The following is a 25189-nucleotide window of genomic DNA, read 5'->3' on the forward strand; positions in this document are numbered from 1 at the left end:
GACTGTGGTATTTTGTTAGAGCATCCTGAATGTACTAAGACAGGCAATTGTTTCTTTTTGGACCCTGGCTTTCTCATTTGTAGGACGAGCAAGATCTGATCACTAGGAGATTTCTAATGTCACTTTCAGCTCTAAAACTTTATAAATCACTAAATCACAGTTTAGACCCAGAATGTCCTAAATGCTTTTGAAGGTCTTTGGATGGTGTCGCGGTGCCAGCCTGGGTCTGTGTTCCTTATAAGTGATCTTAGGACAACTTTAGAATTAATACGTTCTAGTTCCCTTATTATTCATAATGATACTTTCCACTAGAAGATATATTTTTGTGGAGTCCTTTAAAGTTCAATATTCTCTTTGAAAAAAGGAGTATCTTTTGTGTATCTGAGTTTTCAATCACCGAAGCAGCAGCAAGGTGATTGTGAAGCAGATCACAGGAACTGCTGTGTTCAGACCAGTTGCATGTGGGCCCAGAGTCCTGCTTAATGACGACCAGAGTGGATGAGAATGGTCTTGCCCTGAGCAGTTAGTGCTTTCATCCCCTCCCTTCCTTAGACTTGGGGACTTGTCAGCCATGGCACTTTTAAAAACCTTTCTGCAGATCAAGCCATGGCTCCAAATAAATTTATATTAATTTTTAATTAGCTGGTTCCTCCTAACCAACAAATTATGTTTTTTTTCTCTCTCAAAGAAGTGTAGCTGGTTTATAAAACATGTATTCATCTGCTGGTTTCTCAAGCGGGCCACGTTGGTCTAAATTACTCAACGACCCTACCATTTTTCCAAGATCTGTGGGCATTTGTGCACTCATCAGGGTGTGTCCATGAAGGACCTGGATTAGGAATAGTGTTCTCATCAGATGCACCCCAAGTAGTTCAAAGAAAACTCCCAAACAGATTTTCGCCAAGATGGAGGTGTAGGTGGAAACACCTCGCGTCCGCACACAACCAAATCTAAAAACAACAACAAAGTTTTAACAATAATAAACGCAACCAAACCACACAGAAAATCGACAATACAGAGTCTGAAAATAACGAAATGCTCAGCTAAACCGGTAAGAGGGGTGAAGCCACCAGCGGAGCAGGTTGGCCAAAAAGATCCCCGAACGGGTGGTGCGCAGGCAGCCGAAGATGCAGATCCCAGGTGCGGGCTAGCTATGGGCAGACACAGGGAAGAGGCGTGGCTGTCTGCAGTCGGTCGAGCATTTGCGTGCAGATAAACCAGTGAAGAGGTGAGCATGGAGACCAAACGGCGCAGGGCGGTGGGCTTACACATTTCCACTCAGATAAACAGGTGGGGGAAAGCAGTGGGACGAACTGGGCGAGCAGAGAGGACCGCCATTGCTCTCTCTCTGACCCCGCCCCCACATACAGCATCACAAACCAGCAACCTGGGTGGCCCCGCCCTGGTGAACACTTAAGGCTTCGCTCCTCATCCTCATACGTAACAGGCACAAACAGATAAAAACATGGCTCGAGAACAACTCAGAGCCCCAGAGCCCATAAATCTAAGCGATGAAGAAATAGCCAAAGTTTCAGATGCACAGTTCAAAACACTGGTGATCAGGATGCTCACAGAACTGGTTGATTTTAGTCACAAATTAGAGGAACATATGAAGACTAAACTAATTGAAATGAAGGGAAATGCACAGGAGACCAATAGTAATGGAAAGGAAACTGGGACTCAAATCAAGGGAGGAGACCAGAAGGAAGGAAAAAATGACCAAACAGAAAAGAATGAAGAAACAAAAATTCAAAAAAATGAGGAGAGGCTTAGGAACCTCCAGGACACCTTTAAATGTTCCAACATTCGAATTATAGGGGTACCAGAAGGGGAAGAGGAACAGTCACGAGTGGAAACCTTATTTGAACAAATAATAAAAGAGAACGTCCCCAATCTGGCAAAGGAAATAGACTTCCAGGAAATCCATGAAGCTCAGAGAGACCCAAAGGAGCTGGACCCAAGAAGGAACACACCAAGGCACATCATCATTACATTAGCAAAGATTAACATGAAGGAGAGAATCCTAGAAGCAGCAAGAGCTAAGGGGACAGTCACCTACAGAGGAGTTCCCATCAGACTGTCAGCTTATTTCTCAAAAGAGACCTTACAGGCAAGAAGGGGCTGGAAAGAGGTATTCCAAGTCATGAAAACCAAAGACCTACAACCAAGATTGCTCTATCCAGCAAAGTTTTCATTTAGAATGGAAGGACAGATAAAGTGCTTCTCAGATAAGACCAAATTCAAGGAGTTCATCATCACTAAGCCCTTATTATATGAAATGTTAAAGGGACTTACCCAAGAAAAAGAAGATAAAAAAGATGAACAGCGAAAGGACAGCAAACTCACAGTTATCAAGAACCACACCTAAAACAAAAGCAAACTAAGAGGACAGCTAGATCAGGAGCAGAACCATAGAAATGAAGATTATGTGGAGGATTAGTAACAGGGGAGTGGGAGGAGGAGAAGGGGGGAGAAGGTACAGAAAATAAGTAGCATAGACAGTAGATAGAAAATAGATGGGGGGGGGCAAGAATAGTATGGGAAATATAGAATCTAAAGAACTTGAGACATGTGTTCATGAACTAAAGGGGGGAATGGTGGGGGAGGGGTGTGCAGGGTGGAGGGGAATGGGGGGGATAGAACAAATGTAATGCCATAATAAATTAAAAACAGACTTAAAAATTTTTTTAAAAACCTCCCAAACAGATAGAAACAGTAATGTGCATCTCTAGAGCTATCATAGCCCAAGAGTCAGAGGCAACAACAAAAACATACCAAAAAACCCTTTATCCCATACCTTCACCCTTTAGCAATGTTCATTTATTTAGTAGTGGGAACCACTGACAATCAAAGAGAAACTCTATGACTTATGACTTTGTAACATAAGCACATGAAAAACGAATTCACCTTTTTATCAAACTCAACTAAGGCTCAGAATATGTGGGTGAGTGAAAAAGCTCCGTGTGAGTTTGCACAGGTGGGCTGGTAGAGTAGAGGAAGGACCCTGTAAGCCGAAATACTCACACCTGGCCGTGCTGAGTGACAGACCCCACCTGTCCTCAGCCGGGCCAGCACTTTGCAACTGGTTCTTGCTCTTCTTTTTTACTCATGTGTCTGTGGTTTTCAGGAGTGAGCTGGCTTCTGACTCCTTTGGCAAAAACTTGCTGGAAATGGTTTCTTTGCTGTCAGCCCTGGGAGTCTTTCTGCCCTGGAGAGACTTGGGTCCGGTGCAGCGCTGAAGTGAGAATACCAGGCTCCTGCCAGGGCCTGCTGCTGCCTTTGGGATAAAGTGAGAACCAGTAAAAGATTTTGTAGCTTTGGCTTAGAGTTTGTGCTCAAATTAAAGTGAATAAACTTTATAAACGCAGTTTGATGGCTGTGGAACAGCAGTCAGACTTGGAACACAGGAAGCGGAATTTGGCTGTTAGTCAGAACTGGAGAGGGGAGCAGTTTAATGACATAAATCTCAGGTCTCAGCGTGCACTTCTTCCCTCTAACATCTGCAGGCCCCAGGAGGCTGTAGCGGGCAGAGCGTTCCCACAATGGCCCCTTGCAGGCTCGTTTTCTGCAGGCTGGCTCTCCCATGCCCTGGGCCCTTGAGCATGGAGGAAAGAATGGGGGGAGGGAGCATGGAAGGAGGAGGTGGATGGTCTTTTCCAAACGAATATCCTTTCTCTTCTCATTCAGCATTCAAAACGAAACACAGTAGATCCAGGCCTGCTTCGGGCACTTTCATCTGTGAAGTCAGATTGGCAGAGAGTTTGGGAAAGAGAGAATCAGTGAGGGGGGGATGGTCAGGAGAAAATGGACAGGAATGCATTATTCATGCTGAATTATCAGATAATGAGATGTTCCAAATGAGTGAATCTTCTAGATAACTGAATCTTCCTTTCTAAACATTAAAACTTCCTTTACACATTAGACAATATTTTTATATTTAGTTATAAAATAAGGGTCTCTGCCTCACATAGAATATCTTATGATAATTTAACCATATCTTGCTTACTTATCACCATACTTTAAGCAGAAGTTAATCACACTTCTCTACCTCACAGAGAAGTCATCCAGTACACCTCTGGTGGCCCCGAAGTGCTGAGCTCTTTTTACGGGGGACTCTGCTTCACTCTCCCCTATGGGGTGTCACCTGTCAGTGCATGCATTTATAGCACTCTTTCCCCTTCTCACTTCTAATCTTTTGTCCACAGTGAGTTAGGAAGAGATGGCTGTCTCCAGGGAAAGGCAAATAACTAAAACCAGTTCAATCAGCAACTTTATATTCTGCATTATTGTATATCTACCGTTTGGTTCAGGTCAGCCAATAATTGTCTTATGTCTGTTAAGTGAGGATGCTGTGTCTGGTAGTGGGGATTATCAACAGTGCCCTTGAGGTGGTTACTGTCCATTAAGGGAGGCCAGCCGATGCTTCCTATTTATCAGTGATGTCGGACAGGTAAGAGCCCTAAGACAGCTCATTGTGTGAGATATGTCAGTAGAAGAAAGTGCAGAGTAGAGACATCTCAGGTTGGCCAAAAAGTCCATTACATTTTTTCCATAAGATGGCTTTAATAGTGCTTAGTTGTATTTAAGTTCATTAGAGACAATTTTGTTAGATTGTATTGTGACAGCTGTCATATCAGCATGCATTTAAAAAATCAAAATTGGTAAATTTTTATGCAGTGTTTTAATATTGAAGATGGAAGAAATTATGCAACATTTTCAGCATATTAAGCTTTATTATTTCAAGAAAGGTAAAAATGAAATTGAAATGCAGAAAGAAGATTTTTACACTGTATGGAGAAGGTGTTGTGACTGATCATATGTGTGAAAAGTGGTTTGTAAAGTTTCTTGGTTAGAAACTATTGACATTTTGGCCAAAAATTCTTTGCTGTGGGGCTGTCTTATGCACTGGATGATGTTTGGCAACACCACTGGCCTCTACCCACTAGAAGCCAATAGTGGGAGGTAACTGACCTACCCAAAATATCCAAATCGATAGCTATCGGTGAAAATGAAAAATGTGTCTTTTATTTTATGGAGAAAAATGTAATGGACTTTTTAGCCAACCCAATAAGATAGAGTGTTTAATTCATTCTGGTGAGAAAGGGCCCAGGAAGCCTTTAGGGAGAAGGCGATACCTGAGAGAGGTTTTATAAGATGAGTAGGAATACTGTAAGTGGAGAAAAAGTAAGTGCTTCTGTTCTAGATACAAGGAACAAGAGTGATATCTGTAAGTTTGAGAATGCTAAAGTCTATTTCCATGTCCCAGAGAATTAAGTATATGGGTTGAGTGATAGTGCTATTAGTTGAATTCAGGGTGCTTCTTAAAATACTCTTTTGTGGAAAAAAGTCAAGAGATGAAAGTTGTGATTCAGCACCAACTTGCAGATGTATATGCAGGATATTGAAGAACAAGAGAAGGATCAACTCCATGAAGCAGGGGTATTTCTACTGCCTCCTCAGGTGGCAAAGCTGCCGTGTGAATGGGGGCGTGGTCTCCTACAGTGTCCTCCAGCCAGTTTCAATAAGGGTGCGCTCTGGGTCTCCACACTTGTTTTTATTATAGCACCTGCATCACTTGGGGACCTGGTAGAAGTGGAAATACTCAGGCCCCAGCCCACACCTGCTGAATTAAACACTGGGGAGGAGCCCTGCAATGTGTATTTTCCAAACCTGTCAGATGGGTCAGATGCAACCCTGAGCACAGAGTGCAAATAAGCAGGCCTAGAGTCCGAGGGAAACCCGGAACCCTCAAGACCTGATGTTAGGGAAGTTCCGATGAGACTCTTCCCTGTGCTGTTTGTGGACTGCAGTGCCCGTGGGATGGCTGACTGACCACGCTGGCAGCCTCTCCTGTCACCCGTGTGCCCCTTGATTCTGAAGGCTCGGAAGCTGTGCTTAGTGATGCCCTGAGAAGGGCTCATCTCTCCAGGAAGCACACTGTCAGGCACTTCCAGAGAACAAACAGGGAAGCTGAAGAGCCACTCGATTTATTGGTTTACGAGTGACCGAAACCGGCTGCATTGGCTAGCCCAAAGAATCTCTCCCTTTGTCCTGGACAAAGTCTCAATGGGAAACTGAACTTAAATTTGAACAGGGCAGGATCAGACCGAGGGGTCGTAGCTTCCCTGTCCAAATGTCGTATTGTATCTAGCGTTCCACAGCCCACCTGAATCATTTATGATAGAGCCCAGGCAGGTGGATACTTCCAGTGGAGACACTCACTCCCTGTCCTTGGGCAGCAGTGGATGAAGTGGCCATTGTCCCCTCAGACTCATTCTCCATCCTTTCAGATGTGCAGGTACCGAAATCATAGATCAGGCTTGTTTCAGGTCTTATTCTGCCCCAGGCGCCATTTGGAGTATGTAAGGTAGGTTTGAATGTACAGCATTTTAGCCATGTTCGTGGCATTTATTAATCAAGTTCATGGGTCAGGGTGTCAAAATATCACTCTACACACAATCCACATGCATTTAACTTGTCTCTGTTCCAATTACTAGCCATTATATGAGGATAGAGGGCTGAAGAAGGAAAGATAAAAAGAAAAGAGAAAATTGGCATGGCTACAGATATGTTCTGAAAAACAGATAAAGGATAAAATCTTGTTAGAGGTGTTTAGTGTTTAATTGAACATGATTGAAGCCTTAAAATAGTTCACTTCATTTGTTGGGAGTTAAGTATCCTCCTAAACCAGAAGATCCCTTGAGATCTTGATGCATTAATATTTTTAGGGAATTGGATAGAGGAGTATCTATTACTAGCTTTGCTCTACTCTGTTTCCATTGCGTGAATATTGTTTTTGATACATGATTATTAATACCCATTGATTACCATATGTAGCTTTTGAATGTCATTTAATGGAACAGACAAGTGTGCAAGACTCAGGGTGGGGGTGGAGGTGAATCACCTACCCTAAGTGTGCCTGCCCAGGGCCACCCTGCGGCCTTTTATTTCCACTTTGTTTTGGGAGCAGGTGTGTGTGTGGCTGGAGAAGGGGACAGAAATTTTGCACCTGTTCCTAAGCTAAGACCAGTTTTTCAAAACACGAACTTTCCTTTTTACTCTACTCCCTTCCAAGCCTCCTCTCTTCCTCTTCCAAAGTTTTTCCACTTATTTCGTGTACCTTTCTGTCCTCTTCAGAGCCCCTATTCTGGCAGGTTGACGAGTCTCGGTCGGAGCCAGAGGGAGAAAGCAGGCAGCAGCGCCATGTCCCCGGCACACCTGCGGCCCCTTCACACACTTGGCTCTCTCTTTGCTCTGAATCGTCCCGAACGCTCGAGCCTCTGCTTCTGGCCCTTTCAGCAATGAAACAGCCTCTAAATGTAATGAGGTTTTATCACCTCGAGAGGCATCGCAGCCGGTTTCAGGTCTAAGCTCTTGTTTTTGTTTTCACAGCCCCAGGAGAAATGAAATCCACTGGGAAGTAGTCATCCATCATTGGGGGGCTGCTCTGGTCCCCCCCTTCTGCCATCAGTGTGTATGTCACTCCATGCTGGTCCCGTGGGGTCCCTCCATCTATGTTTTCAAGGGCTAAACACAGTGTCACCATCAGGAGGTCTATCGGTGTCACAACACTTTCTTCAAGGGGGTGTTCATGTCCTCACTTCTGGAACCAGTAGGAGACACATAACTTAGGGGTTAAAAAGAAACACCTTCCAATAAAATGGATAGTGTGTTATTAAACTGACCTTTTTCCTAAGAGCCCAAATCTGATGAAAGCCTCATCGTCACACTTGGAGGGAGATTTTTACTTTCTCTAGAGGTGACATGTCATGATCCTTCTTATTGGTTTGGAGACCTAGCTGTTCATTTGACCAAATTCCCTGCTTGCCATTTCTAAAAATGTCTGGTCATCGCCACTCTCCTGCCTATGACTTGAACACACCCGCAACCAAGTCACAGGACTGCTCATTCCCTTGCCGCAGAAGCCTCTGGGCCACTTGCTCAGACTCTTCTCACCCACTCGTTCTTGTCTGATGGACACCTGCATGGTCAGGGGCATGAGCCCTGCTAATGTGGCAACATCTACTGTGCCACTCCCACCCTGCACTGTTCTGCCCTTGGTTATCACATCACCGCTGCTTAAATTTAGTAGTTATTCCCTGGCATTTTCCAAGTAAGAACTAAGGTATTTAATCAGTTTTAGCTCAAACAAAGCGAGGGCCCCAACCCCTCACTGAGCACGTGCCAAGAGTGATTTCTCCCATCCTCATCCCCGCATCCTGCAAGCCTCTGACATTTCCGGGCTGGCATATATTTAAAATGGCCTTTACATCTGGCACTGGAGTTTATAAGAAGTGCCACTGCATAAGTGTTTGTTTGCAGGCTAATTATTAGCCTGACTCTTACCAGGTGCTTCTGGCCCCCGGCCCAACCTCTCCCTGCACTTTGGCAGTGGGTGGTAGGCCCACCCAACAGCTTCTTTGCCCGAGGCCGACTTCGACCCACACACTCCATCCACCAGCCAGCACCTGGGAAAGGTGGACTGACCCGTGTGAGAGGCCATTGGTGTCTGACTACATCGCATCCCATTCCAAGCACTTTGCATGTACTAGCTTATGTCATCTTTACATCGCTTCCGCTTTTTAGGTATGAATTGTATACCTACTTTATATATTTATAAAGATTGAAGTGCAAATAAACTCCCAAGGAAATGGAAGTTCCAGGAAATGAGCCAGGCCCTCTGGGTCCAGAGGCTGAACTCTAACTAGCATGGTGAATTAACTCTCATTGACATACATAGAAAGATAATTTATTTTTTTTCATGGAAACCCATTAACCCTTGGCAAAGGACACAAAAAGAAAGTTCACTGAAAACTGTACACATCACTCTTACATGTGTAAAACCATGCAATCAAAGCCACACAGAAATACTATTTCTCATTTATTATAAGTGGCAAAAAAAGTCCAAGTTCAGTGACAGATGCTACTGACAAGACTGTTGGGGAAACGAGTAGCCTCACAGATTGTTAGTAGACGTGAAAGATGGTAAAGCCCCCACGGGGGAGAAACCTGTCAACAGCCATTGAAATTATGGATGTATTTACACTTTAAACCAGTACCTGTTCTGAGGCTCTCTCCTTTACAAACACTGCGGTGAACCCCAAACGCACACATGCGCACACACATACAGCACAGGTTGTGTGACATTGTAGTAGCAAAAGATTTTCATGAAAATAACTCACACATCTGTGCATAGAGCACTGCATACATAAACTATAGTATATGTATTCTAAGGCATACAATACAGCTAGGAAATGTATAATGTGTATTTTTATAAATAGGGAAACAGTATATATATATAGACTCTCCTTCTGTAAAGTAGGCTGGTGATTGAATCAGGCACATGTAGTGACATTTCAAAAGATCACATCAAAGGATTTGAAAATAAGATACTATGTAGCCCCCAGAGTGCTGAGGAGCTCTGAGCCTCTGGTTGTAACATCTCTCTTTTTCCAAGAAGAGGGAGGAACATTTCTCTGTGCCAGCAATTTTCAACCAGTGTGCATGGCACACTGGCGTGCAACAAGAGGCACACTGATGTGCTGCAAAAAAAAATTGTTTTAAACATGCAGTACCTGACTATTTAGTCAGGGCACTACCTTCTTTTCCCTTAGATCGTCAAATAAAAAAGGGCAACAGCCAACACACCAATACTGGTCCTGTGTGAATGAATCGAAATTATGCCTGTGTTTTTAGTCAGACTGGCAATATTGCTCTATGCAAAAGTAAGGGTTCTCAGTCAAACCCCTCACTGTATTACCCTGTTCTTGTGACACTACACTGTAAGAAGTATAGCTTAGTTACTGCGATTTCTTTTTCACAGTCAATAAAAGAAGGGTGGATCTCCACCCTCCACGGTGCTATGATCAGGTTGCAGTTTGGTGGCATCACCACTGCCTCACATCTGTGTCCATCCTTGATGTGCCCCTGCAAGACTTCAGAAGGTGCTCTCTGCCCCCACCAACAGGCACATAACAATTATCTGGGAAGTAAAGTGTATAAAAATAGATAATGTTTAATAAAACGATTGAAAATATCATTAGAAGATGCACCAAATTAAATTGATTTAAAGTCTACGAGACTCTGAAATTTATGAGGGGTAAGCCAGGGACTCACTGGAATTGTAATTTGGAGAATCCCTATAAAACCTGGGACAGGGGTATCTCCCTGTTCAAGACGGTTTTGTGTATTGGCTCCCCTGAGCACAGTGGGAAATGTCTGGGCCTGGGTGCAGCAGGCCATGCAGAGCACACTAATTTACATAAGTAGAAAGCAAGGACTCAGATTTTCCCTCTTCACATACATACCCCTTGAGGTCCAGGGAAGGCCAGGTAAGAGGTTTTTCAGGGAAAGTAGCCTCCTGTTGTAACTGAAAGTATTGAACTTGAAGCCACTCTCATAAATATCAATGACTCCCTCCCTACCTGGCAACCTGGTTGAACCTTATTAACCTAAAATATTTTCTGGGCTAGTGACACCAGAGCCTCTAACAACCTTTTAGTCAGTGGCCCTAATGCTTAATGTGTTTTAAACATTTTGGGGTCCAACTGGTTTCCAAAAAGCTTTTATACAATATTTTCAGCCTGAGCCGTCTAAAATATTATAGAGTACTTGTTGCTGGGGATAATGTTCTCTGTGACAAAACACCTGCCATTATTATGACATGTTAAATATTTAAAGACAGTTTCAGATGTGTTCTGTTTTGGAACAGAACGGGAATGTAAATTCCTGGTGGCGAAGAAGCGAGTTCAGGAGATCTGACCGCCGTGTAAGTGGCGTGAATTATTCCGTTGGCAGCCTCCCGTGACGCGGCACTCTAGAGTACTGGGAAGCCTCTTTTTTTTTTCTCTAACATCATTTAATTGCTTTTTGCTGGGGCCAAGGATATTTATGGGTTAGGAGATTGCCAAGTTATTTATTAGATGGAGTATCTAGGGATAGACTAATATAAATCACTTAGGCTGGTATTGAATATACCAGACACTCAGTAATTTAAAAAGCTTTAATAAAAATGCTAAAATATGAGACTTGTCTTTGGCTGTAATGAGACTCAGTTATCATGTTTTTATCAGCAATATTCAGTCATGAACCCCTCCCTATTTTCCCAATGTAAAAAGAAAAAAAATGCAGATGCAATCCTGATTTCTAGACTTTTCAGATTTGCTGGCATTGATAAGGTTTCAAAGAATTGAGAAAAGACACATATATTGAGGGCCTAATAGCTGACTTCCTCACACTTAAAAATCTAAGCATGTTCTTTCATATTGGAAATCTTGCCTTTTGTGGATCTAGCATAGTAGTGAATTTTAAAAAGGGGGGATAAATTAGGTTAACCTTGGCCTGTGAAAAGCTACGGCGTGGCACCTTGTGTACAATGGGGATCCTATTACGTCAAGTGTGGCAGCCAGTCCCTGTTCTATAAAGCACAAAGTCAAAGCTCACTGAGCTTGGAACCAGCAGGATCCCTGAGTCTGTAGCTTTTAATTCTTTAGTGGGAATACAGAATTACAGGTATGGGCCATTCCATAGTTTTAAAGCCCACTTAGTTTCTAATCTCATCTATCCCTAACTAAAACCTCTCTCAGGAACCGTTTCCATCCTCGAGTCACGCAATGCTACAACAGCGGTTCACGGAGAGCGAGGCCCGGCCACTTCTGTATGACTCCAGTAGAGGAGTGGCTGAGCCACAGATCTCACCGCCTTCCTTCCAGGGCATGATCTGGCTGTGAATGAGACAGGGACACCTACCTGTTCCTTTAAGATTTTACTTAGAAGGCTTAGCTTTCTCCCAAAATGAAGAGTTTCTGTGTCTGACCCGGGAGAATGCCTTGGTACAGTTCTATCTCAGACCTGGGCACATGATGAGTACATATTGAGTACAGGGGTGAGATGGGAGGACCTACTCTTGGCAGCATGGAGCAAGAAGGAAAGTAAAGAAAGACAGGGGAGGGTGGGGAAGGGAAGGGAAGAGAAGGGAAGGGAAGGGAAGGGAAGGGAAGGGAAGGGAAGGGAAGGGAAGGGAAGGGAAGGGAAGGGAAGGGAAGGGAAGGGAAGGGAAGGGAAGGGAAGATATAGAGTTGGCAGGCAAGGAAATTACTGGGGAGAATGCAAATACTGATTATTGTTGGAGGAGCCAAGGGTGAGGCCGTGTTTAAAGGGGCAGCCAGCTGAGTTGAGATACCACCCAAACTCCAGGGTTGCTGTTCAAGTGAGCAGAGCACAGCAGAGACTTGCAGCTCATCTTTGTCATCAGAAAGCTCTGGGCTGAGGTATGGGCGTCACAGCAGGACGGGGGCCAGTCAGGGAGGCCGTGAGAGGTTGAGTGAAGCAGCCCCTGCTGGCTATCAAGTATGGTTATCGGGCAAACTCTGAAAAAGGGTTATAGCAAATCTTATTTCCCCTCACCCATCCTCTTTCAAAGCAAGGCATTGGAATTTGGGGATGGGTAGAAAAGATGGATATGCAAAATGATGTCAAAGAGCATCTGCTTCCAGGTCTGCTGGGCAGAAAAGGCAGCCATACCTGGAGTTGGTGGTGGGGTCGGGGTGTGGTCACGAAGTCCTATGTATGGACACATGCAGCTTAGTTTTCAGCTTAGGCACCTCTTCCCACTTGCCCTTGCCAGGAATGGCATCAGTACTGTGGGACTGAGGCTGAGGACCTGAGGCTTCAGTGAGTCCACCATGAGACACTGGAGAGCATAGACAGGTGACATGGAGGTCAGAGGGTCCCCTCTTACACTTCTTGCATCCATTGATATTTTGTGACCCAGGAGAGTAACATGAAGTGTCCAGAAATTTGAGGTGGAAAATGAAAAGAGGCTGGTGATTAATGAGATGCTGGAACAATATGTGCATGAACTCATTTGGCGTTACCACCTACTCAGTGAGGAGATGCTTTGGTGTTACCTGTTCTTTCAAATCGTCAAAGTGAGGGCCAGTTTTGCTCCAAACCCTGCAAGAACTCACCATTACCTACCACACTGTATCCAGAATCAAAGGCCAGTGGGCTAAGGTGCAGCCAGGCAGACTTAGGTGGCATCAGGTTGTGGCTTTGAAGTGGCTGAGACATTGGGTTCTAAAGTAATTCAGAACTGTCTACAAACCTCAGCTTCTCCTTTTTCTGTCACAGGACAAAATAAGTAGTTTGTGCCAAACTTTTTCTGTGGTACCTCCTGACACTTATGAGGTCCTCAAAAAAATGAGCATTTTGGCAAAAAATGAAGAAGTAGCATTAAATATTTACTATATACCAGGCACTATGATAAATCCCTTTTTATATTCACTCCCAAGGACCATTTGGGTTGCCTAAGATAACTACCCTTCTCTGCAGTTGGTGAGAGACACTTAGGAACTTGTTCAAAGCCACCGTGGGTAAGAGAGGAGTCCTGGTGGCATCAACCAGTAATAAGACAACTGGGACAATGTTAAAAAGGAAGACTAGAGAAGGGGAGAGGTCTGAATACAGTGCATGGGGCCGGTTGGGGCTGTGAAATATTGAGGGTCCTGGTGTGAGGGAAATAGCTGCATTAAAAGAGGTAACAGATCCTGTTCCCCCACCTCACAGCAAACACTTGACAGAGTGATGACTAGAATCAAAGGGCTTCCTGAGCTGCAAAATGAGGAGGTTGAGCTATGTGATCTCTAAGGTCTCTTTTTGGCTTAAATATTGTGAAATGTAAATTAAACCCCATGGTCCTAAGTGTGTGTGTGTGGTGAGAACTCTCAGGAGAAGCAGCACTCAGAAGAGGTAAGGACAAAAGGACCCTCCAGAGGGAGGGCTGCTCCACGCACTGCAAAGAGCAGAACGAGGTGAGAGGGATGCTCTGACTACATGTCTTTCTCTGATCATGGCCAGTTACTTTAATTGTGTAAATTAAAAATAAAAAAGAATGTGTGCCCAAGTCTATAAATAACTTTTGTAGGAGATGTCACAGACACAACCATTGCAAAGAACTTCAACACACCCCAAGTGGCCTGTGATGCCACCTGGTCCTTGTCATGTAGTCAAGTGTCCCCAGTTCACAATCATGGATGGGCTCTGATTCCTCCCATTCCTCTTATCAAAACAGAACCAAGAAGAAAAAGTAATGAGGATACAGCTGATCTAATCTTATGCAGTATGTTAAAAAGCCATACCACACCAGGATGTGGAGGAAGTCTGGGTTCACACTCAGAGTCTATAAAATCGAATGGCGTGGCTCTGACCCAGCCTCCTAAGCATTGGGGTATGACTTCAGGCAACGAGATCTCATTCAAAGTCTCTGGCTGCCCTCAGTGGATCCTGGGAGGTTGTGTTTCTGTAAAACCTCTATGCACTGCCAGTTAAATTGAACATGCACTGATTGTGTGCCTACTAGACACCAGGCATTGCAAGGACCTAAGTGATACCAGGATGGGAAAATAGAAGTCTTTGATTACAAAGATTCCCCAACCTAAGGAGTGAAAAAACATAGAAAACAATGGTACAGTGTGAGAAGTGCTTTGGCACCTAACACATATCTTGCCAATCTCCAAGCTATTTAGCTTACCTCCTAAATGTCTCTCATATCGATCCCTCTCCACCCATTGCTCCTGCTACCAGGCTGGCCCAAGCCACCACCACTCACTGCTGGACAACAGCACAGCCAGCCCTCCAGTTCCCACTTGGGCTTCCTTCCTGTCTATCCTCCACACTGCAGCCAACAGTAACCCGATCTCAACATTTTAAGGCCTTTCCTCATTTCTCTTTTAAAAAGACCAAAACCTTGGCATTTTCTTGAAGAGTCTACACATCTGTCCCTGCCCGTTCAGCCACCACTTGTAAGTTTTCCCTCTTTTCACTTCAGACACAGTCACCCAAGCTGACCTTGCATCCTGTCTGTGCAGAGCCTTTGCTCATGCTGCTTCCTCTGCCCAGAAAACACTTCACACAAACTCCCTGACCAGGGCTGGCCTTCTGTGATGGGCCGTCATGCACCTCAGACCACGTCAGAGCACATTTGTTTATGTCAGTGTTTTTCTCTCGACAAAACTATGTAATTTACATAAGAGAGGAATCTGGTCTCTCTACGTTCCTCCCCCCAAGGTAATGCCTAGGACACAGTAAACATGCAATAAATGTTTTAGAATAAATATATTACATCGTGATGAACAAGTGGCCATGGAGCACAGACCTGCTTTCATCTCTAGTATAGGGAGAGCTAAGACAGAGAGGGTATTATATTTCATTATCAGTTTTCAGGCTGGAGTAGGACTTGAACCCGCAGAGTAGAGAAAAAGACACAGAGGTAGAGTTAGGAGTGAGCATGGGTGCTTAAGGCAAGGCCTGCATGGGTAGGGCAGCATGAATGGCCTTGAAAAGGGAAGGGGAAACAGTGGGTCTGTAACAACCAAGAGATGGAGAGTTCAGCAGGTGTAAGTTCAGCATTATGCAATGAACTATCAATGAATTGAAAAAGGTATTTTCTGAGAAACACATTGGTTGGCTTTCTTTCTTTCCACGTAGTGCAAGAACTTCTGGTTCTACCTTTCAAAACTGACAAGCTACAATTTTTTAAAAATATCCTTATGGACATACAACTCATGTACCAGCAAATTAATTCTTTTAAAGTGTACAATGCGGTGGATTTTAGTGTATGTGCTAAGTTGTGAAACAATCACTACCATCCAATTCTAGAACATCTTCATCAACCCCACAAAAGAAACCCCAGGCCCATTAGCAGCCACTCCCCATTTGCTCCTCTCTCCAGCCCCTGGCAGTGAATGTACTTCCTGTCTCTGGGGATTTACCTGTGCTGGACACTTCATGTAAAGGGAAATCATACAGTAGTTTGGCCTTTCCTGCCTGGCTCCTTCCACTTAACATAATGTTGCCAAGGCTCCTCCATGTTAGAGCAGGCATCAGTACTTCATTCATCCGTATTGACTAAGAGTGTTTTACTGTATGGATGCTCTGCGTTTTGTGTCTGCGTTCAGTTGTTGATGAACATTTGGGCTGTCTCTGCTTTTTGTCTATTACAAATGATGCTATTATAAACATTTATGTACAAATTGTGGTGTGGACATATGTTCCCATTCCTCATAGGCATATTCCTCAGAGTTGAATGGCTGAGTCATATGGTAACTCTATCTTTAACCTTTTGAGCAACCACCAGACTGTCTTCCAAGGCAGCTGCACTGTTATACAACTCCACCAGCAACGGACGAGGGTTCCATTTTTTTTTATGTCCTTGCTCCTGTTATTATCGGTCTCTTTGATTATGATCATCCTAGTAAGAGTGGAGAAGGATCTCATTGTGGCTTTGATTTACATTTTCCTAATGAATAATGGTGCCACATCTCCCCTTATGTATACACTGGCCATTTTAATATCTTCTCTGGAGAAATGTCTTTCTGAATCTTTTGTCTAATTTTTAAATAGGGATTGTGTATTTTTATTGTTGAGTTATAAGAGTTTTTAAATATATTTTTGATACCAGTCCCTTAGCAAATACATTATTTGCAAAAATGTTCATCCCTTCTGTCAGTTTTCTTTTTCACTTTCCCAATAGTGCTCTTTGAGAGGCATAAACTTTTCTTCAAATTGCACATTTGAAATTTCTTCAAATTTCTAATTTATTTTTCTTTTTAATTTTGATGTACAATTTAACTATTTTTGTTTGTTGCTGTGCTTTTGTGTTATATTTAAGACACTATTGCCAGATCCAAAGTAACAAAGATTCATGCCTATATTTTTTCTAATTTTTTCTCTTACATTTAAGTATTTGATGCATTTTGAGTTAATTTTTGGATATGATGTGAAACAGGTTGCCAACTACATTCTTTTTCCTGTGAATGACTATGTGTCCTAATACCAATTGTTGAAAAGAGTATTTTTTTTCCTCATTGGATTGTCTTGGAAACTTGTGGAAAATCAACTGATCCTAAAAGTATGGATGTTTTTCTGGATACTCAATCTATTTCTTTGATGTATATTTCTGCATATCCGTTAATTTTTTTAATAAGGAGTACCTCTTAAGGATGTTGAGAATTGAATTAAATAATGTGTATGGAGCCCTTAATGTGAGAGTCTAGGAAATAAACACTTGCAATTTTGTTATCGCTCTTGGTGCGATTACCACCTTGTTCTCAAGAGTAGTCCCCTTGGACTTTTAATGTTCTTTTAGTGGACTAGAAGATCACCAAATCTCAGAATTTTAGACCAGAACAGATTTGAGAATTATCAGTCCATCTCTTCGATTGAAAACTAACCCAAACTAATGAGCACCGTGAGCATGCACACAAACACATCTTAGCCAAAGAAGTTAAGTTCTTTATGAAAGATCACATGGCTATGGATGAATCAAGGTTAGAAGCCACTTATCCTGACACTTCACATAGTCCTTTGTCACCATATCATATTTAAGTACCCAGGATTTGGCACACCCTAACCTGTGTACTATAATTCTCAAATTTGTCTTACCTATAGTTTGTAAAATGAGCCCTTTTGTTAGAATATATTTTAAAAGGTAGACCTAGGAGAATAAAACACTCGAGTTTTTAAAAGTCTGTACTGTAAATTAGCCTTGAGTGTTTAAAACTGTAGTGGAGAGCATTTCATATTTACATTAGCTTTCATAAGGTCTCAATATTTTCTTACTCTCTGGGGATAATAATAACAAGAAAAAATAAAAACAACAATAATAGCTATTTAAGTATCTTTAAAATCATTATCTCTAAGGTCTGTTGAGAACAGGACGTGTGGTATCACTGGTCCATAGGGTCATCAGGAGTCAGAGCTGACTCAAAGGCATGCAACAAATACAATTTCCACATCTCTGTGTCACGAGTATTTTAATGCCCACTGTGTGGTAGAGACAGCTGAAACTTAATGACCTCAAGTAACTTTTTCAAAAAGCACACAGAATGTAGTTCGGAAAAAATGCTAGCCAAACTTGAGCCTTCATGAATCCAGATAAATATGTATGTGTGTATTTATTTACATTTACATTTACATTTATATCTATATATTTAAACAGTGCTATTTAGCCTGGCTGGTGTGGCTCAGTGGATTGAACACCAGCCTGCAAACCAAGGGTCACTGGCTCGATTCCCAGTCAGGGCACATGTCTGGGTTGTGGGCCAGGTCTCTAGCAGGGGGCGCAGCAGAGGCAACCACACATTGATGTTTCTCTCCCTCTTTCTTTCTCCCTTCTCCCCTGTCTAAAAATAAATAATTAATTAATTAAAAAATAAATAGTGCCATTTAGTCTTAAACACGACACTTGAAACATGATTTTCAAATACTATATGACTAGTCAAGGACAGGATAAAGTCATAATGGATGGAATCAATGTCCTTGAATAAATGGGGCATGGTGCTATAGGTGTGTGCTTGAGCCTTCTAGAAACAAACAGAAATTCCCTTAGAAGACAGTATATAAGAAAGAGCCAAGTAATTTCTTTACACAGATATGTGTGATATGTTGTGTGTATTTGTGTAGGTATAATAGTCTAGCTTAAAAGGAAGAAATTGACAATTATTTATCAAATATTTATTTTTGCTCTGGAAGCATACATAATGAAATCTTGCTAGCTATCCAAAGCCAGCTTCACCTATAAGTCCTGTCTTAAAGCTGAAGAAACTGAGATTTAGAAAATGAGCAATTAGGCACTGATTAAGTATTTACCTGATTCTAACTAACATGAATAATATCAGTAATGAGTACATAAAAATAAATACTAACAACTAACATTTATTAAGTACATATTTATTTCTAGGCACTGTACAATAGTTGTTTTAACAACCTAGACGGATATATTTTGTTGTCTTCACTGTACAGATGAAAAACCAGGGGATCAGAGGGGCCCAATAAAAACCATCTGAGGTAGCGTGGGTCACTGGACTCCAGAGCCTAAGCTGGGGGTCACGGTCTCTCACATGGTTTTTGAACCTGTAGGTGCTGCTAATATGTCAAGAATCACATATTTCAAACCCCTATTCCCCTTGCACAAGAAAATATTTCACCATTAGAAATACCTTTTCTAACTCGGCTTTCTTCTCTCATAAGTATATAATAATATGTTAACACAGTATATAAGTAGATTTTTATTCATTCAACATGTTTTTATTAAGGGCCTGTTATGTACCAAGCATAGTTTTAGGCACTGAGAATATAGTGTGGTTTAAAAAGTATATAGTTTAGGGACAAAGAGACTTTAAACAAATAACCATATAAAAATATAAAAACACAAAACTATGTAAGTATTATCGAGGAACATTTGAAGGTTAAGGAGAGATCTTAACAAAAGGACCTGACTGAGATGGTTGTGGGAAGGACTAGAGTTATTATCAAAGATTTCTTTGAGGAGGAAACATTAAAACCAAGCCCAGAGGGGAAAATATTATATAAGCAAAAATAGGGTGGAGAGTATTTCAAGTAAAAGAAAGGGCAAAAGTCAAATTTCTGGGATGGAAAATGGTTGAAAAATTATAAGGTGCCCAACTTTTAAACCTATGCATTTACACATTACCATCAGAGGAGGGGAAGGTTTTGCCACTTGGCAGGCTCTGTGTTGCATAATAGGAACAGAAGAATAAACATAGCAGGTCTCGTCCATGGAATAGTGCCATTGCAAAGATAAATAGTATGATAAAAGGCATAACCAGGAACATTTTGGAAATAGAAATGAGAGAAACTAAGGCATCATAAAGGAGCTCATATTTGGGTTGAGTGTTGACAGGCAAGTGTGTATGACACAAAACTAGAAAATTGTTTTCCAAGCAGAAGGAATAGTATAAAGCCACAGAGATGAGAGAATAATGTAGCCCCAGAAAGATATCTGGGGCTACTTGCTAGAGAAGGGGCAAGTAAAACCTCTAGATAGGCTATGGCCAGACTGAGTGGTTTTGTAAATCCTGCTAAGACATTGGGACATTACAGTTTTAACAAGGGGCAGATGTTGGGGTGTTAGGCAGACCACCAGATATTTCAGAGGTAACTGTGGTAAGTGTATGGAGTTCCAATTATAAAATGGTGGAAGATCGAGAAATAAAGAGACTTTTGCAATATTCCAAGCAAGAGAAGATGTGCTTCCCAACGAAGCCAATGGCAGTGAGATTAGATAGGAAGAGATGGGTTCCGGACACACTGGGATGTTTAAGAGGAGCTGGCCACACTGAGGGCAGAGACAGAACACGTAACCTCATGACAACCCAGAGCCCTCAGATACCTTTAGAAATCTGCCTCTTCCTCGAAATGCTTCACTGTAGTCTGATCAAATATTGTCTGTGTCACTTTCTGCATGTGTGTTTATGTAAACAGAGAGACAGACACTGTTCATATTTATACTTAGATGTCTATGTCTATGTTTCCATCCATCTAAAATAACCACACATTGAAATAGTTGCGGTTGTGCACTGGAGAATCTTCCCATGTATAACCCGCCACCATCACTATAATGGAAAGCACGTGCACGCCCTACCAGGGGGCGCAGCATCCCTAGTGTCTGCAGATGCCATGGGAAACACACTGTGCTATTTGTAATCCTTTCATGAGATTCTCATGCATCTTATCATTCTCTTGGAGTAGTTTTCGAACTTCAGGTAGGATTGGTATGCATTTTTATCTGTATATTCATAAATACTAGCTACATATTGTATATGAATATATTTATTTATTTGTTTGGCACAGGTAAATGCCTACAACTTAAACAAAGTTCTCCTTTCAAAATATGTAGAGGCATTTAAAGTTACTTGCATGAATAATGCTGCAATGAACTTAGTGGTGCATGTATCTTTGTGAGTAGATGTTTTCAAATTTGGGGGTGGGTACCCAGAAGAGGGGTTGCTGATTCATATGGTAACTCTGCTTAATTTTTTGAGGAGCCTCCATACAATTTTCCATAGTGGCTGTACCAGCTTACATTCTCACCAGCAGTGAATGAGGATTCCTTTTCCTCTACAGCCTCTTCAACATTGACTATTAATGTCTTGTTGATAATAGCCTTTCTAACAGGTGTGAGGTGCTTTCTCACTGTAGTATTGATTTGTATTTCCCAAGACATGGGAACCACTGAACCGTTCTTTGATGAGTGATTGGATAAAGAGCATGTACATATACCGTGGAATACTATTTAACCATAAAAAAGGTGAAACATTGCCATTTGCAACAACACAATGCATCTTGACAATATCATGCTAAGTAAAATAACTTAGACATAAAAAGTCAACAACCATACAATTTCAGTCATATGTGGGATATAAAATGGAAAGCAACAAATGAACAAACAAGACAAATAAACAGAAACTTATATACAGACAACTGTATTGATTTATACAGTTATATTTTACAGAAATTTAAAAAAGACTGTGATAGATTACATTCTGTCTTTATTATTCCATTACCAACACTGTGTGTGTGTGCCCCTCTAAATTCTGACTTTTACATTGTGTTCCTTGGACCTGAAAAGCGTCTTCAACCTTTTATTGCATAGTAGGTCTGCTGGCACTAAATTGCCTCAGTTTTGTTTGTCTTAAAGTTTTTATTTCTATTTTATGTTTGAAGAATATTTTCACTGGGTTAAGAAGCATATGCTTTCAATCATATGTGGGATATAAAACTGAAAGCAACAAATGAGCAAACACGATAAACAAACAAACAAAAACTGTCTTACAGTTACAGAGGGAGGGTTAGTAAAGGGTATAGGAGTCAACGTATGATGATGGAAGAAGATTTGACTTTGGGTGGTAAACACACACTGCAATATACAGTTGATGTACCAAAGAATTATATACTTGAAACCTGTATAATTTTATTAATCAAAGTCACCCCTCCATAAATTTAACAAAGTTAAAAAGGAAATAAACAGTCATTTCTACATACTCCTTTTTTTCAAAAAGTTATTATGAAACATGGGAAAGATCATAATAGTATTGCCAAAGTCATTTGATATTTCAAATCAAATGAAAAGTGCTGAGAACTTCCTTTGGCAATCAATGTTGGCCAAAAGAATGGTCCAAGAGATACCAGGATGACAAAGCAGATGGTGTCCGCAGTGATGTGCAGGGTTCTGGGAAGTGGACTGGAACGAGATGGTTCTGTTCATTTCGGTAAGTGCTGTGAGGGAAGATGCACAGGGAGGATGTTCCAAGCCTAGGAAACAGATACACAGATATAAACACTGTGTTTGGGGGCAATGATAGAGGTTAAACAAAGAGGAAGCATGGTACAATGAAAAGAATTGTTCCATTGGCTAACCACATAATTTGGGGCAAATTACTTAATGCTCCCTGTGTCCCAGCTTCTTAATTTTTTTAAAAAAATTACAGGTTACATTCAATATTACTTTGTATTAGTTTGAGATGTACATCAAAGTGGTTAGAAAATCATGTACTTAATAGTGAGAATATTTGTTCTATTTATCTCATTATCTTATAATTCTTAAGAAATCCACAAGATAAGCCTTGTGCAAGCAATTTGAAAAGAATCAAATTATATGTTTATAAGTAAAATATTATTACATATTACATATTAATAATAAAATAATTGAGAACAGAAGAACTTTCAATTCCTTGTGTGTGTGTGTGTGTGTGTGTGTGGTACTGGCTACCCACACCCTTTGTTTATTCTCCATTGAGAAAATGACAGGGAACACTGTAGACATGCAGAGAATGACAGAAAGCACTGCCTGGGGTTTGGTGGCGGTGTGGGAGTAACCTTGCCAAATTCATTCCCTCCCAGTGGGTGACATTAGATTGAGAATGGGAAGGGGGGGTCATTCTAAATATCCATGGAATTTTACAAATTTCCTTTAATCCAGAACCCCTCAAACTATCAGATAAAACATAACTGGATAGTCTCTTAATTGGGGGCAGTGAGGAGAATTCTGCCCCTGAGCATCTTAGCTGGAATGTACCAATCAGCCTCCACTAACCCAGCGATGTCACCCATTACCAACCCCCACCCTGGGCCATGTCTTCATTATGAGGGAGACTCTCCGGTCTAGAGAGAGAGAGAATTTCAGAGGGCCTGACACATCCAACTAAAGCAGACATTATTCTGAGGATATTTTGGAAGGTGCACCAAAGTTGTTGCTTTTTAAAGGTGAAAAAAAGTATTGACATTTCTAAGCTCAGAACTATTTTATTTTAACAAGCTAGAAAATACTGAAAAATAGGTAATACCATTTTCTCAAGAGGATGCAGCATAGTTAGAATGTACACCAATTTTTCCCAGTGTGTATCTGGATAAAATATGTGCAGTGAAAGTTCAGGGCAAGTTCCAATGCAGAAATAATATAAAGTGTGGCAGATTTATAAACTAGATGATTTTTATTTATTTTCTAATGTGGATTCTCTTAAGAACTTGAATGTCCTACATGTTAGTTATGGCTTCTCCTTGCAAAGACTTACCTCTAAGGTCTCAGCAGCATAAAACCTGAAGCTGCACAGTCATCTGAATCAAGCATCAGCCGTCATTGTCCTTTGCCACTGATTCAGGGTAGTTTGGAATTCACTAGCACTCTATCTGGATAGTAATGAACAATTCACAATTAACCTGGCAATTTAAATAAATCAAAAAAAAACTATAAGCTTGGAGCCTCCTCTGTTTTCTTGCCTATTATTTTAAGAATCTAAAAGAAAGTTGAGAAGAAAGATTTTAGTTTCCGAAACTCTCCATTAAAAGCTTTACCCTCCTTAGTTTTTGGATGTGTTCAATCTGTTCTTCAGATCCTTCTTTCAAAGAAGAATCAAACATGTACCTTTGTCAGCCTGGTGTCAGAGACTGAGGAAATAGGGGTTATGAAATCCCATCCTTTCCCTGAAGCACTTCACTGTCCAGGTAGAGAGACAGGCATTAAACAATCAACTGTAACGCAACCTGCATGGTCCCCTCCTTTGGGGAGGTTTGGAGAAAACCCAATGGGAGAGATGGGTGAGTCTCTTTTCAGGATTTGATGGGAGATGACCTTTGAGGTTTCTTGATAGTTGAGTCATACCTTCTCAGGTAGAAAATAAAGAGAAGACAAGGAAAAGCAAAACTATGGCAGGTTTTGTGCTTTGCTCTGTTCCCAGGAAAGTGGAAAGCCAGGTCTGGTGTCTGCACTGTGGTCTTAGTGGGGACTGTACCTGGAGACGAGGTCTGTCAGTGGTCTGGGGCTTAGACTGTAGGGGGTTTAGGCGAGTTATGCAAAACAGGGTGTGTGTTAAGCCTGGTGGGCAATGGGGGGCTAAAGGACTCTCTTCCAGGAGCCATTAGATTTAGATCATTTCCTGAAAAGACCCCTCTGGCCACATGGAGAGGATAGGTTAGAGGGATCCAAAGTTCTAAAGAGAACAGGTGGGAGGCAACTACCATTGTTGCTATGAAATTTGGTGAGTATTCAACCAGGACAATGAGAAATACAAGTTAAGGGGAATCAGGGTGTTTTCCAATGCTGAGTTTTGAATCAAATTGAGAACCAGAGCTGGAGGTAGGACAAGGTAGACAGCAAAACTGGGGATCCTGTCAGCCTTTACAATGCAAAAGGTAAATGGACATGGGCCTGGCCCATGAGAGATTGACAGTTTGTTGAGAAAGACGTAATTATTGTGTGCTTCTTTCCTATCAGGCACTCTGCTAAGCCATTGTTTTATCTAAACCTCACAACACAATTAATTTAGCTACTACCACCACCTATATTTTATAGGTGAGGGTAACAAATCTTCGAGAGAAGAAGGCAGTTTATCTTGCCCCAGATTCTTCAGCAGATTTTTCAGTTGAGCCCTGGAGCCCTGCTCCTAACCACTGGGATATGGTGCCATCAACACTGGATGTTATAATAAATCTTATGATAGCAATATCAGCAGGGGCAATGGATTGCGAGTGGACCAGGGGAAAAAGCAACTAACTATGACTGTATAAGTCAGACACAAATTTTCTGTATTTTAAAGATGTTTTAGGGAATGAGAAGGAATTTTCGGGTAATGTGAAAGGAAAGACTTGCAGAATGAAGTAATCTGTTCAAGATCAAAGAATATGAAAGCATCAGGATGCTCAGGAAATGATAACTAACAGTGTGGTTGGCTTTATTGGAAAAAAGACTTAACTGGGGGCAACACATGACTATTTGCTTAAGTCAGCAATTCCACCAAAATAAATGAGCATGTGGGTAGACAGGAACTCTTAGAAAGTGTTGTAAGTGATTTCCTTTTGGTTTTGCCTTTCAGTCAAGAAGCATTCATGTCCT

General features: G+C 41.7%; 1 protein-coding gene across 5 annotated transcripts in view; it reads left to right on the top strand.

Moving 5' to 3' along the window:
- The window catches only part of OPCML (opioid binding protein/cell adhesion molecule like), a 548902-nt gene that overhangs the window by 353198 nt on the left and 170515 nt on the right, over window positions 1–25189 (top strand). The gene's annotated exons all lie outside the window — the stretch shown is intronic.

The sequence above is a fragment of the Artibeus jamaicensis genome, unplaced genomic scaffold (genome assembly GCF_021234435.1).
Source record: "Artibeus jamaicensis isolate MK-2021 breed Jamaican fruit bat unplaced genomic scaffold, CSHL_Jam_final scaffold_660, whole genome shotgun sequence".
Lineage (NCBI taxonomy): Eukaryota > Metazoa > Chordata > Mammalia > Chiroptera > Phyllostomidae > Artibeus > Artibeus jamaicensis.